This window comes from Ursus maritimus, unplaced genomic scaffold, assembly GCF_017311325.1.
Source record: "Ursus maritimus isolate PB19 unplaced genomic scaffold, ASM1731132v1 scaffold_16, whole genome shotgun sequence".
NCBI classification, from domain to species: Eukaryota; Metazoa; Chordata; class Mammalia; order Carnivora; family Ursidae; genus Ursus; species Ursus maritimus.
Window position 1 is genome coordinate 63052653 of NW_024424008.1, and position 16475 is coordinate 63069127.

The window sequence follows — 16475 nt, forward strand, 5'->3', positions numbered from 1 at the left end:
AAGTGGTTCTTCTCTTTGGAATGTATGGGATTGACAGGTGGTAGATAAGAACTCTAAGATTTTTAGTGTCATGGGTTACTATTAACAATCTTTCCAAAGACCTTCATGGGCCAAAGCATTATTCTCATTTAAATAACTCAGCTTTAAGAAACTACAATTCTATGAAGTAGGGTTACAGATCTTCAAATAGTCCTACCCCTGTGGCAGGTAGGAGATAATGCTGTAGTGCCACAGATAGGCACCCCCAAGCCATCTCCTTCAGGAGTCCCCTCACGGTAAGATGAGGAAGTTTGCTTTCACCACTTGGTTCAACATAAAACTGGAAGTCCTAGCCAGAGCAATTAGGCAAGAAAATTAAATAAAAGTCATCCAAAATGGAGAGAAAAAAGGTAAAATGATCTCTGTTCATAGGTGGCACGGGCAGAAAACTTTAAAAGTTCCACAAAAACACTGTTAGAACTAGTAAATAAATTTAGCAAAGTTGCAGGACACAATATCAATACACAAGAATCAGTTGTGTTTCTATATATTAACAATTAAGAATCTAGACAGGTAATTAAGAAAGCAATCCCATTTACAACAGCATCAAAAAGAATAAAATACTTGGGAATAAACTCAGCCAAGGAGGTGAAAGACCTGCACACCAAAAACACAAAATATTGCTGCAATTTTTTAAAAACACACATAAACGGAAAGATATCTTACGTTCATGGATTAGTAGACTTAATTAAAAAATCCATCTTAAAATTCATATGAAATCTCAAGGGACCCCTTAATAGCCACAACATTCTTGAAAAAGAACAAAGGTGGACAGAAAGAATGATTACACAGCATTTGCAGCAACATGGACGGGACTGGAGGAGATTATGCTAAGTGAAATAAATCAAGCACAGAAAGACAATTATCATATGGTTTCACTCATTTATGGAACATAAGAAATAGGAAGATTGGTAGGAGAAGGAAGGGAAGAATGACGGGGAGTAAAGAGAAGGGGGAATGAACCATAAGAAACTGTGGACTCTGGGAAACAAACTGAGGGCTTCATAGGGGAGGGGGGGTGGGGAACGGGATAGGATGGTGATGGTATTAAGGAGGGCACGTATTGCATGGTGCACTGGGTATTATATGCAAACAATGAATCATGGAACATTGCCATCAAAAACTAAGGATATACTGTATGGTGACTAACATAACATAATAAAAAATTATTATAAAAAATAAAATAAAAAATAAAAACTTACCTTAAATTTATAGTAATCAAGGTAGTATAGTACGAGCATAAAGACAGACATATCAATGGAATAGATTAGAGAGCCTAGAAATAAACCCATGTGTAGTCAAATGATTTTCCACAACGGTGCCAAAACTACTTAATGAGGAAGAAACAGTCTTTTTCAACAAATGATGTTGGGAAAACTGGATATCCATATGCAAAAGAATGAAGATGGACTCTTATCTTACAGCATATGCAAACATTAACTCAAAATAGATCAAAGACCTAAACATAGGAGCTAAAACTATGGAACTCTTAGAGAGAAACATAGGGGAAAAGCTTTGTTGGATTTGGCAATGATTTCTTGGATATGATGTCAAAAGCATAGTCAACAAAAGAAAAAATAAATTGGACTACATCAAAATTAAAAGGTTTTATGCATCCAAGAACACTATCATAAGTGAAAAGGCAACTGAGAGAATGGAAAAACATATTTGTAAGTCATATATCTGATAAGCAATTGGTTCAGGAATATATTTAAAAACTCCCACATTTGGATAACAACAAAAATAATCTACTTAAACAACGGGCAAAGGACTTGAACACATATTTCTCCAAAGAAGATATACAAATACCAACAAGAACATGAAGTGATGCTCAACCTCACTAATCATTAGGGAAATGCAAATCACAACTGCAATGAGACACCACTTTACACCCATTAGGGTGGTTATGATAAAAACAAAACAAAACAAACAGAAAATTACAAGAACTTATGAGGATGTGAAGAAACTGGAAACCTTATACGTTGGTGAGAATGCAAAATAGGCAGTTGTTGTAAAAAGGGTATGGTGATTCCTCAGAAAATTACTGGGAATTACCAATATGATCTAGCAATTCCACTTTTGGGAATATACCCCAAAGAAGTGAAAGCAGAGGCTCAAACAAATGTTTATATACTTATGTTCATAACAACATTGTTCACAATAGCCAAAAGGTAGGAACCTTAAGTGTCCCTTGACAGACGAATAAACAAAATGTGACATACATGTACAATTAAAGAGGAAATTCTGACATATGCTACAACATGAATGAACCCTGAATACATTCCACTAAGTAAAATAAGCCAATTACAGAAGGACAAATATTGTCTTATTCCACAATCATATTACCTAGACTAGTCAAATTTGAGGACAGAAAGTACTAAGGTGGCTGCCAGAGGCTGGGTGAAAAAGGGTATGGGGAGTTAAGTGTGTAATGGGTATAGAATTTCAGTTGGGAAGATGATGGTGACAGTTGTACGGCAATGTGAATGTCCTTAGTGCCACTTAAGTGGTATACTTAAAAATGGTAAATTTTGTGTTATGTATGTTTCATCACAATAAAAAATAAGAATCCCCCCAGGTCTTTGATACTGAGTATTTTTCCTCAACCTTATATAATGTACAATGCAAGTGTAGCTTTAAGTTCCTTTATCCAACCAGTTGAACCCCTGAGCCCCTCCACACTGAGACATGATTTCTCAGCACTGTCCACTAGAAATAAAATGTAAGCTACAGGGGCGCCTGGGTGGCTCAGTTAGTTAAGCGTCTGCCTTTCACTCAGGTCAGGATCCTGGAATCCTGGGACCGAGTTCCGCATGGGGCTCCCTGCTCAGCAGGAAGTCTGCTTCTCCCTCTCCCTCTCTTCCTCCCTCCTGCTTGTGCTCTCTGTGTCAAATAAACAAATAAAATCTTAAAAAAAAAAACCCATAAGCTACATATGCAATTTTACATTTTTTAGTAGCCACATTAAAAAACCCCAGTAGAAATTAATTTCAATATTTTATTTAACTTATATCAAAAATATTTCAAAATGTATCAATATAAAAACGAGAATATTTTATATCCTTTTTGTACTCAGTGTATTTTCATGTCTCGGTTTGGATTAGTCACATTTTAAGTGCTCAGTAGACACATGAGGCTAGCGGCTATGTCAATAGACTAGAATCTGTGCTGGTAGGCAGTGTGCTTTTGTGAAGAAGGAAAGGGTTTTAGAGACAGGCAAAGATTTGAAGACAAGGAAACCAGGTTAAAAACAAAGCAGGTCTTTAAAAGGATTCATGTAACTTCGTAAATAGTTTTCCCTTCGATTATAGGAAAACATATAATTGTCAATTTTATGAAATATTTCTGTTTTTAAGTAGTGTTTTCTTTAATGACTCTAATCCAGTAGTTTTCAATCTGGGACATTTCCCCTTCACCAGGAGTGCTTAGGAACTTCTGGAGTTCTGATTGCCACAATAATTAGGGTGGGCTACCAGATTTCAGTTCCCCAGCACCAGGAACGCTAAGTAAGTGTTATATAACCCATGGGACATGTCCACCCAAGAAAGAATTATTCTACTCCAAAAACTAAAGGTTCATCGACTCAACTCTTTCAATAAAGTGTGATATCCCCCTACAGCCTTGTGTGGTGGGATCCTGGAGAATGGTGGACCTGCCAGACCTTGATACTTCTGCTGCCACACACGCAGACTATCAAGGGGACTAATCCAAAAATTCTGGGCAATAACTAGCAGCAAGCCCCAACAATACTGGTGATGGCTAGGGTCAGTTGATGTGGAGAAATAAAACCACGTGAACAATTAGGGTGGAGGTAAGACAAAAACCTACTTTCCTACTCCTGCCCTTGATTTCCATGAGATTAGAGAAAGGTAACCTTTGAGGGAGGAGGAAGGCAGAGGTTCAAGTTGCACATGAATCTTAAGACATCTAAATTGGACATAACTATAAAGAGAGAATTAGGAGTTGAGAAAAGAAAAATAAAATATATGGCAGACCATTCATTTGTTTAATTCAGGTTTTGAAAAGAAATAAACCGAGGCAACTAAATGGAAGCGTTAACTGAGTATTCTAGTTTCTGTTAGGCAGAGGGGGCTAAGATGCCTGTGGCAGAAGCTGATCGAGTCAACTCAGGAAGTTCTAAATTCATATGCTCTCACTTGAGATGAAGATGGCAGTGTCAAGGGCACTCAAACATGAGTGCACTCCTATGGTAGCTCATCCCCAAAGACAGTCGCCAATGAACCAGGATTATGCAGTTCTCTCTGCTTTAATCAGTCTGGTCCTGTAGCTCTCTGCTAATCCATAGGACTTTATAGAAGTGGGGTTAGATTAGAAACGTTGCAGCTTCCAACTTGGTCTGTGGCATGCTTGCTCTAGGAAAAGCCAGATCCATGTATAAAGTCTGGCGACCCTGATATCATCATGCTGATAAGTCCATGCTAGGTAAAGGGAGAGGCAGCATGGAAAGAGAATCCTGGCTATCCTCCAGCTGTCCTAGTCACCCAAGCCCAAGTCCAAAAACATGTGCCCAGCAGACATCTCAGTGCGGCAGCAGGAGACTTCCTCCCGAGCCACTGAACACACAGAACTGTAATAAATTGTTTTTTGAAGCCACTACATTTTAGGGTGGTTTGTTAGACAGCAGAAAATGACCAGAATAATAACTTTAAACCAATTTTTTCTCCAGTTAACATTTATTTAGTGGGGATGGGGACAAATCTTTATTAATAAAAATTATTTACTTTATTTATGTTAATTATAAAGGATTTATTAATCCACTTACTATATATGCTTTTCTGACTAAGAAAATTTAGGGACATATAGGAAGTTAGTATTTTGATAATAAAGTGTTCTCAGTAAACAGCACGAGGTCATGAATTCAGTTTCAGAGTATCTGTAAACTACAGCTGCCAATGTAGACAGCTGTCATCTTTATGTCTCACTGTTGAGAGTGCACCAAGGAATTGTACAAAACTACTTATACTTATTATATCTTTTTTTTAAATAGAGATGTCTGTTTCAGTTTTTTTTATTTTTGTATCTTTCATCTCAAGTACCATTTCACTGGTAATAAGAACAATTTACATCTGTCTAGTTAGATAAGGAGGAAATCTTAGCTGGTATGTATTACTGATTTATTTTAGTGATGCCTCAGGGATCCTTATAGATTTCCTCTCCCTCTGGAAAAATGCTTTCTTTGAGGGCTGATATGAAGCTAACTCCAAACAAAATTATATACCTGTGAGTTAGCTTGAGAAATCTAGGGCTGCCTAAATGCTTAAGGGAATTTGTTAAATAATGGTTATGCAAACCTTCCTCTATCTCAAGTATGTGAAGTTGTTCAGTTAGATCTCTTATCTGAGTCATCAAATTAAGACATTGAAAATTTATGTGGAGTATCAGACACACAAAAAAAGAAGCAAAAGTTTTTCGGTTTAGTGTCTCAAAACAGGCAAATGAATGAATAACCATCCCATAGGTATTGTAAAGATAAGAGAACCTGAAAATATTCCAGCGAGGAAGGAATAACAATAAAAAATTTGTTACACATTATTACTATTATATGAGAGATAAAATGTAATTGATGTTCACAATGGTTTTATATTAGAAAATGTAAAACAGTAAATATGTGAGGATTTGTTACAGTCTGAGAACTTAAAAAACAAAAACATAGTGAGAAGAGAAATGAAAATTGTTTTAAAAAAAAGAACCAAATGGAAATTTTGCAATTGAAATGATAAAATCTGAAATAAAAATTTTACCAGTAGGTGAACAGCAGATTGGTGTTATCAGAAAAGAATCAGCAAACTTGAGGACAGATTCACAGAAATTATCTAACCTGAGAACAGAACAAAAAAGATGGAGAAAAGAATACATAATAGTTTCAGTGAACTGTGGGTCACTAAATGATAAGTGGTCATTATCATGTGTAAGTGTACAATATATGTGCAATTAGAGTCCCAGAAATAAAAGAAAAAGAGAGAGATTGGCAGAAAACACTTGACTACGGCCTACAATTTTCCAAATTTGGTGAAAAAATATTAAATTACAGATGAGAGAAGTTCAGTGAACTACTAGATAATTATTAACAACATCGACCTAGGCAGATTTTAGTCAAACTGCTGGAAACAAAAGATAAAAATAATATCTTCAAAGTAGTCATAGAAAAGACACATTATATATGGAGAACAATACTCCCAAAGCCTGCTAACTTCTCATGAGAATGTGGAGGTCAGCAGACAGTAGAATGGCATTTCGATAGTGCTAAAGAAAATGGCCGTTAACTCAGAATTCTATACTCAGTGCAACTATCTTTCAAAAACAAAAGCAAAATAAAGTTATGTTCAGATAAGCAAAAACTGAGAGTGTTTATGGACAGAATCCTGCCTTGCAACAAGTGCCAAAGGAAGTTCTTCAGGCTAAAGGGAGATGACCCCAGACGGAAACACCAGCCTACGGACAGCAGCCAACAACACCAGAAACAATAAACATGCGGGCAGATGGAAAAGAGTATGTTCTTCTCTTTGTCTTACTGGTAAAAAGACAACTGAGGGTTTAATGCAGAAATTACAACACGGTATTGGGAACTTTATAACACGCAGATAGACAGAAATTCATTAGCACAAAGGATGCCAGCATGGGGGTGGGACAGACAGAATTATAAAGTTGAAGGATCCTTATATTTATGTGAAATGGTCCAATTATAACTCCAGATAGTTAAGATCGAATACTGTAATCCCTAGAGGAGCCACTAAAGAAAAGTAAAATTGAATTTTTTTTTTTTTTTTACTGACTCAAAGGGAGGCAGGAAATGAGGAAAAAACAAGAGGGAAAATATAGAATGAATAGAAAACAAATAGCTAAATGATAGAACTACAACAAACTGTTTTAAGAATTATTAGATATCAATGGACTAAACATTCCATTTACAAGGCAGAGTCTTGTTTTTGGGAGACAATTCTCTGTAAATATTTTATATTTGTGCACAGCCCAGGTCCTCTGAACGAAGGTATTCACAGCCAAGTTAAAAGTGTTTGTACAAAGAGACATTCCAGGATAGTAAAGCTTAGAGAGCTCTCCCTTCCTGGAGACGGGAGTAAAGATAGAGATCTCTCCCTCCCTTCTCCAGAGAGTGCTTATGTTGCAGAGTAAAGATAAGGTTTCTTCCTCTCTAGGGGGCAAGATGGGCGGGAGCCTTATGTAAGATCCGGGTTTCCACATTTTATGGTTACTAGACTGTAATGAACTAGTTCTCACTCTGTGCAGGAACCATCTGGCCCTCACTGCATTGCCCTTTGGGGACTGGAGTTTAGGAAACTGACAAAAGATGAAGCAAACACAGAACCAAAGGGAGAAACCGATGAATCCATGATCATAGTTGCATATTGTAATATCTCTCTCAATAATAGAACAATCAGATAAAAAATAGCAGTAGTACAGAAGATTTGAACAAAACTATCAACTACCTTGACCTTGTTGATATTTATAGAACAACTATTTATACCCAACAATTGCAATATACATTCTTTTTAAGTACAACATAAGAAATCTTATATTGGGCCATAAAACAAATATCATTGAATTTCATAAGACTTAAATCTTTCAGAAGATGCTCTCTGATCAAAACAGATTTAAATCAGAAGTCAATTATAATATCTAGAAAAGCTCAATAACTGGAAATTTTAAAAAACATATTTCTAAATAAGCTACAGCTCAAAAAAGAAATCAAAAGGGAAGTAGCAAAGCGTTTTAAACTACATGAAAATGAAAACTCAGCATACCAAATTTATTAACTGCAGTTGTTCAGAGGGAAAATTATAACCTTAAATGCCTATAGTGGGAAAGGAGAAGTTTAAAATCAATGATTCTTGTTCCTACCTTAAGAAGCTAGAAGATGCGCACATTTATTCTAAAGTAAGAAGAAAGAAACTAATAAAAATAAAAGAAGAAACTAATGAAACAGTAAACTAAAAAATAGAGCCCACACAGACTAAAGTTGTATATGAAAATTTTAGTAAAATTGATAAGCTCCTACCAAGAATGATGAAAGAAAAAAAGCAAACAAAAATGATCATTATCATGAATGAAAGACAGGATATCACTACAAATACCATAGACATTAAAAGAATAATGTGAACAACTTTATGCTAATAAATTCAACAACTTAGATAAAATGGACCAATTTCTTGAAAGAATCAACTTACCAAAACTGACAAAGAAAAATAAAATGTGAAAAACTCTGTATTTATTAATGAAATTAATTTATAATTAGCAAGCTTCCTACAAAGAAAACTCCAGGTTCGGATATTTTATTATCTTTTGTCAAACATTTAAAGGAGAAATAACAATCATACAACCTTTTTTCAAATATAGATGTGGAGGAAACATTTCCCCAACATATTTTATAAGGCCTATATAACCCTGATTTCCAAACCTGACAAAGATATTACAAGGAATTTATAGACCAACATCTCTCAAACATTACACAAAAATCCTTCACAAAATATTAGCAAATAAAATCCATCAGTTTATTAAAAAACTCCATTATCATTACTCCATATCATTACCAAATGAGAGCTACCCCTGGAAGGCAAGGTTGACTTGACATATCAAAATTAATCAGTGAAATTAACCACACTGACCAAATAAAGGAGAACAAGTATATGATAATATTTAACACAAGTTCATGATAAGAACTCTGAGCAAACTAGGAATGAAAGGAAACTTCCTCAATCTAATGAAGGCATCTACCCAAATCCGTAGCTAGCAGGATAGTTAACAGTAAAATAGTTAATACTTCCCTTCAAAGGGATAGAAGGCGAAAAAGCTCACTCATATTGCTTCTATTCCTCATTACACTGGAGCTCCTAGAAAGTTCAATAAGGCCAACATAAAAGTAAAAGGCATATCAACTGGAAAGATAGGTGTTAATTTATTTGCAAATGACCTGATTATACAAATGGAATATGCTAAGGAATTTAGAACTAATGAGTGGATTTAACAAGCTCTCGGAATACAAGGTCAATATAGAAAAATCAATTGTATTTCTACATATAACAATGGAAAATGAAATTTAAATAAATCCATCTACAACAGCATCACAGAAAATGAAATGCCTAAGTTACATAACAAAAGACATGTAAGAACTTTCCAATAAAAACCAGAAAATACAGCTAAGAGAAATTACACACACATACAAAGAGGAAAGAGGAAAGGAGAAATATACTAGTTCATGGATTTCATGTATTACAAGACTCAATACTGTTATGATATTAATTCTCCCTAAATGATCTGTATATTCATTACAATCCCACTCAAAACCAGGCAGGTTTATTTGTATGGAAAACCAAAAATACCTAGAATAGGCAAAACAATCTTGAATTAAAACAAAACTGGAGGGTGTGCACTATCTTATTTCACTATAAAACAGTGGTTCTCAACTGGGGGCAATTTTGCCCCTTTCCCTCTCAGTGAACGTTTGGCAATGTCTGGAAACATTTTTAATTGCCACCACTGGGGTGTGCTGCTGGTATCTAGTAGGCAGAGGCCAGGATGCTGCTAAACATCTTAAAATACACAGGTAGTCCCCCATAACAAAGAATGCTCTTACCCAAAACGTTAACAGTGCTGTGGACAGTTTCTGACATAATGCCACAATAATCAAGGCAGTGTAGTATTGGTATAAGAATAAATAGACCAATGGAATATGATACAGAATGCAGAAATAAACCCTCACATATGCTGATTTTTGAAAAAGGAGGCAAAGCCTCTAAATGTGGAAAGGAATTTTTTTCCCCAACAAATGCTGCTGGAACAACTAAATCAACTTAAAAAAAAAAAAGGAAACTCAACCTTACATAACACCACATACAAATAATTGAGATAGATGATAAACTTAAACCTAAAAGCTAAAAGTATAAACTTTCCAGAAGAAAACAAGAAAACACTTCACAATCTTGGGGTAGCCAAATGTCTTAGGGAGTTCAGAAGAAGCACTAACTACAGAAAAAAAATTGACAAACTATACTTCATCAAAACTTAAAACCACTTTTTGAAAGATTTCGTTAAGAAAATAAAAAGGCAGGCCACAGATTGGAAGAAAATACTTGCAATAGATATCTCTGACAAAGGAACTACATCCAGAATATATAAAAGAATCTTACAACTTGAAGACAAATTATCCAATTAAAAATGGACAAAATATTTGAATAGAGATGTCACAAAAATCACAAAAAAATCGCTAATAAGGGAAGTGCAAATTAAAACCATTTCATACCTACTATACGGCTAAAATGAAAAAGACTGAGTGGGAAAGTTATGAAGCAACTGAGAACTCATGTACATGTACATTTCTGGTGGGTAAAATAGTCCTCTTGGGAAGCTTTTTGAAGTTTCATATATGGAAAACATACATGTGCCCTAGGATCTAGCAATTCTACCTTTACTCAGGGAAAATGAAACATATGTCCATAAAAAGATGTCTTACTAACTGATTCTCTCATGTTTTACAATTTCAGCTTGAGTTAACTTTCAGCCAGCAGCTTTATTAATAGCCCCCAATTAGAACAACCTAAAGTCCATCAATAGGAGAATGGATAAACAAATTATGATACATCCTTACAATGCAATAACCCTCAGCAATAAAAAAAAGTATGAACTACTGATGTATGTAATGACATGAATAAATCTCAATATTAGTGAAAGAGACCATTAACAAACGTGTAGGAACTGGCAAAACTGATTCTGATGATAGCAATTAGAACAGTGGTTCCTGAGGGGTGGAGACTGACTAAAGGGATTTGAAGGTATATGCAAGGGAATGATAGTGACAAACCATGGAGTAAGAAGCTCAGTTTGAAAAGAAGTGAGAATAAGAGAGATAGGAACAACAAAGAAAGGATGATAAGAGAAATGGACTGGGATGGGGTCTTACAATTGCTAAACTCACGTTACTAGAGGAAGAGACATGGAGAGATAGGAGGTATAGATCAGAGATTGAGATTCCTGAAACTGAAATTTTTGAGATGGAGGAATAATTGGTAGTAGCTGAGGTGAGATGCCACTGAATGGGTGAAGTTCAAGAAAATGAAGATACTGAAATTATAAAGAACGATCACTGGAATAGCGGTAAGGAGGCAAGAAGAGCCAGGTGCTAAAACTTTCAAGCAATGACACAGAGGATCTATAGATCACTGTAATAATGAGAGGTACTGGTGAACAGTATAGTTAGATAGCATATGTTTTAAAAGAGCCTGGGGACCAGGGAAACCTCTGCCCACTTTGGCCCACATCTACTTTAGCTCTGGCTATCCCACCAGGGTAGCCACAGCATAGATTGCCCTGGAACCCCCAGCCCATGCCAGCCATAGCTCCAGTCAGCCAGCCAAAGTCACATCTACACAAGGGACAATGATACACAAAACCATTCCTCCAGGTTTAGGAAAATTAGATGTTCTACCTATTTCATAGAAACAAACACAGAAAGTCAAGCAAAATGAAGACAAAGGAATATGCTTCAAATAACAAGACAAAAACCTCAGAAAAAGAACTAAACAAAATGGAGATAACAAATCTACCTGATAAAGAGTTCAAAGTAATAGTCATCAAGATGCTCACCACATTGGAGAGAAAAATGGATGAACTCAGTGAAAACTTTAACAAACAGATAGAAAATATTAAAAAGACCAAATCAAGAATCAAAACATACAATAACTGAAATGAAAAAATAACACTAGAAGGAATCAACAGATTAGAGGATACAGAAGAATGGATGAGCAATGTGGAAGACAAAGTACTGGAAAACAAAACACCCAAGCTGAACAGCAAAAAGAAAAGGAAGAAAAAAAAAAGATAGGTTAAAGGATCTCTTGGACAACATTAAGCAAACGAATATTTGCATCATAGGGATCTCGTAAGGAAAAGAGAGAAGGGGCAGAAAGCTTATTTGAAGAAATAATAGCTGAAAACTTCCTAACCTGGGGAAGGAAACAGACATCCAGGTTCAGGAAGCACAGAGAATTCCAGACGAGATGAACCCACAGAAGTCTACACCATGATGCATAATAATTAAAATGCCAAAGATTAAAGACCAAGAGAGAATTTTAAAAGCAGCAAAAGAGAAGAAACTAATTATGTACAAGGGAAACCCCATAAGTCTGTCAGCTGATTTTTTCAACAGAAACTTTGCAGGCCAGAAGAGTGACATGATATATTCAAAGCGCTAAAAGGAAAAACCCTAGAACTTAGAATACTCTACTTGGCAAGGTTATCATTCAGAATTGAAGGAGAGATAAAGAGTTTCCCAGACAAACAAAAATTAAAGGAGTTCATCACCAGTAACCTGGCCTTACAATAAATGTGAAAGGGATTACTTTTAGTGGAAAAGAAAATACCATAATTAGAAGAAAAGCTATAAAAAGAAATAATATCAAGAGTAAAAGGAAACATACAGTAAAGGTAATAGAGCAATCACTTGTAAAGCTAGTATGACAGTTAAAAGACAAAAGTAGTAAAATCAATTATATCTAAAAAATAAAGGGGACTCACAAAATAAAAAGGATGTAAAATATGACAACATTTACATTAAACATGGAGAAGGAAGTAAAAATGAAGTTCTTTTACAATGTGTTTGAACTTAAGTGACATCAACTTAATATAGACTACTATGTACTTAGGATGTTATATGTGAATCTCACAGTAACCACAAGCCGAAAACCTATAATAGAGACAAAAAATAAAGAGAAAGAAAGCCAAGCATAACACTGAAGAAAGTCCTCAATCACAAGGAAAGAAGGCAAAAGAGGAAAGGAACAGAGGACATAAAAACAGCTAGAAAACAATGAACAAAATGGCAATAAGTACATGTCTATCAATGATAAAATGTAAATTGTCTAAATGCTCCAGTCAAAAGATACAGGAGGGGTCTCCAAGGGAGAAAGAGGACTGAGGAGTGAGGGTTCACTGCCTCCTCTTTGTGCTGTGGGGCCAGTTCTTTCACAGGGGAAGGTTTTATCAAGTGTGAATATCCATTTCCCCTCCCGACCAGTGTCAAGAGCATATGATGGTGCTGACCTGCGGGTGTAGCTCAAAGGACTTGAGACCTGGAGTTCTTGGGGAGGACAGACAGACCTCACCATCTCCAGCTGAGGAAGACACATTTCCATTTAGACTAGTCCCATGTCAAGGGCTCAGAAGCAGGCCTTGGCCAGTGTGGCTGGAGCAGCCTGGGGTGTGCTGTGTAAGACACAGGAGAAGAGACAGTTCGAGCCATCGTGCAGCCATCTAGGACAAGCCTCAAACTAAAAGTCAGTGTGGGAGCCTGGGAAGATGGTAGAGTAGGAGGATCTCCACAGCTCACCTCATCCCACAGATACACCTTGGCAGCACCACCTCAGTCAGTCAACTAACCTAGAAACTCACCCAAAGACTGGCAGAACAGACTCTCCACAGTCAACGGTAGAGACGAGGCCACATCAAAAAGGGTAGAGGGGTGGAGATGTGGTCAGTAGCCAAACTCCCAGGGAGATTAACCACAAATGGAAGGGACACCACAAGCCCGAAGAAGGGAGAGAAAAAGACCCCACACCAGGTACCCCAGACACAGGGGCCCTGTGCTGGGAAGACAAATCCCTGTAACATTTGGCCTTGAAAACCAGTGGGGCTTCACTTCTTGAGATTTTACAATCAGTGGGGCTTAACTCCATTGCCTTTAAAACCAGTGAGCTTAGCTCTGGGAGAGCCAGAAGGCGACAGGGAACGGAGTGTCTGCCTTGAAGAAACAGCATAACAAACCACCTCACTGAGATACCGCACAGAAGCAGCAGTTTGAAGAGTACCTAGGGCGGACACGAAGGAGATTTATTTACTAATCCCAGAGGTTGGTGGAGGGGAGGGAATCTTTAGGACACTTCTCCAAGAACAAAAGAGCTGGCAGAAAACTGAACAGCTACATGCAAAAGAATGAAACTGGACCACTTTCTTACATTATACACAGAAATAAACTCAAAATGGTTTAAAGACCTAAATGTCAGACTTGAAACCATAAACCTCCTAAAAGAAAACACAGGCAATAATCTCTTGGCCATTAACTTAGCAACATTTTTCAAGATATGCCTCCTTAGGCAAGAAAAACAAAAGCAAAAATAAACTATTGGGACTACATCTTTGGTAAAAAAATCTTTGGCACACTGAAGGAAACCACTGACAGAATGAAAAGGCAATCTACTGAATGGGAGAAGATATTTGCAAAATGATATATCTGATAAGGGCTGAAGAGTCAAAATAAATAACTTACACCACTCAACACTAAAAAATTAAACAATCCATTAAAAATGGTTAGAGGACCTGAATAGACATTTTCCCAAAAGGACACACAGATGGCCAATAGGCACATGAAAAGATGCTCAACATCATCAAGGAAATGAAAATCAAAACTACAATGAGATATCACCTTACACCTGACAGAATGGCCAATATCCAAACCGCAAGAAACAAGTGTTGGTGAGGATGTGGAGAAAAAGGAACCCCCACGCACTGTTGGCAGGAATGCAAACTGGTGCAGCCACTGTGGAAAACAGTACGGAGGTTCCTCAAAAGGTTAAAAATAGAAATATCCTATGATTCAATAATTCTGCTACTGGGCATCTACTTAAAGAAAACAAAACATTGGTGTGCCTGAGTGGCTCAATTGGCTAAGTGTCTGCTTTCAGCTCAGGGCATGATCCCAGGGGCCTGGGATTGAGTCCCATGTCAGGCTCCTTCTTCAGGGAGTCTGCTTCTCCATCTCCCTTTGCCCCTGCTCCTGCTGTCTCTCTGTCTCTCTCTCTTGCTCTCTCAAATAAATAAAATTCTTAAAAAAGAAAATAAAACATTAATTATGCACCCCTATTTTTACTGCAGCATTATTTACAATAGCCAAGATATGGAAGCAACCTCAGTATCTATTGATAGAGGAATGGATAAAGTTGTGTTTGTTCTGCTTATCATCTATCTATCTACACACACACACACACACACACACACACACACACACACACACACTGGGATATTAACCATAAAAAGGAATGAGATCTTGCCATCAGTGACAATACAGATGGAGCTAGAGGGTGTTATGCTAAGTGAAATAAGTCAGACTGAGAAAGACAAAAACCATATGATTTCACCCATATGTGGAATCTAAAAAAAAAAAGAAAGAAAAAAGAAACAAACAAAGCAGAAACAGATCCATAAATACAGAGAAAAAAACTGGTAGATGCCAGAGGGGAGGGAATGGGGAGATGGGCAAAATGGGTGGAGGGCTGTGGGAGGCACAGAATTCTAGTTATGGAATGAATAAGTCAGGAGGATGGAAGGCACAGCATAGGGAAGAGAGTCAATGACACTGTGACGGTGTTGTATGGGGACAAATGGCAGCTTCAGTTGTGGTGAGCACAAGGTATAGAGATGTCCAATCCTTATGTTGTACACTTAAAACTAATGTAACATTGTGTATGTCGACTACACTTCAAAGAAAAAAAAAGTTAAAAAAAGAAAAAGACCTGATGGATTTTAAAGAAAAGAGAACCATGGTTAGAAGTGACAATGAGGAGGGGCGCCTGGGTAGCGCAGTCGTTAAGCGTCTGCCTTCGGCTCAGGGTGTGAAAGATGTTTAACAAATAATTGCTGAATGAACGCTTGACCATATGTCAACTTCCAATATAATCAGAGCATGTTTAACAGCGATTATGTATTATCTTGACTTACTATTATCTGCTGGGGATATAACAGTAAGCAATACAGATGTGGTCTATGCAGTTATTTATAATCTAATGAAGCAAGCTAACAAAACCAAGTAAGTGGTTATAGATGCTATGAAGTAAATTAAAAAAGAAAAACAAAACTCTAGTGCAAGACAGAGAGCCAAGGGAACTCACTTTAAATAAGGTGAAAGGGAATATTTCTCTGGGAACATGACATTTAAGATAAAAAATTCAGAATAAGGCCAGTCATGAAAAGAAGTGGGTGGGGGAAAAGTGCTCTAGGTAGAAGAAATAGCATGCCAAGGTTCTGAGTTGCGGGGGTGAGGTGGGGGGGAGAAATTAGCATTTTGAGAAAATGAAAATAATACCAGTTCAGCAAAGTTTGAGGCAATGAAGAATAATGAATCTCTAAAGCTAACATGTAATGTTTTCCTTGCTATAACCAGAGAGTGATTTTGATAGTGAGTTATCATGACTATTATCTCATATTGTTCTCTGGGCTCAAATGTATATAGAAAGTAATAATAATTTCACATAGTACTTTCCAGGACCATAGGAAAGAAAGTGTGTGCTAGATTGAATAAAATTAAACCAGGGATGGAACGTGACCAAGAAGCAGAAGCTTTTGCTCCTAAACTCAGTGATGGGCCTAATAATAAAAAAGTTTTAATAAGCAATTGTAGACATGACTGATATAGT

General features: G+C 36.7%; 1 protein-coding gene across 1 annotated transcript in view; it reads right to left on the minus strand.

The window, feature by feature from the left end:
• The window catches only part of CEP126 (centrosomal protein 126), an 88414-nt gene that overhangs the window by 50025 nt on the left and 21914 nt on the right, over nucleotides 1-16475 (minus strand). The window lies entirely within an intron of this gene.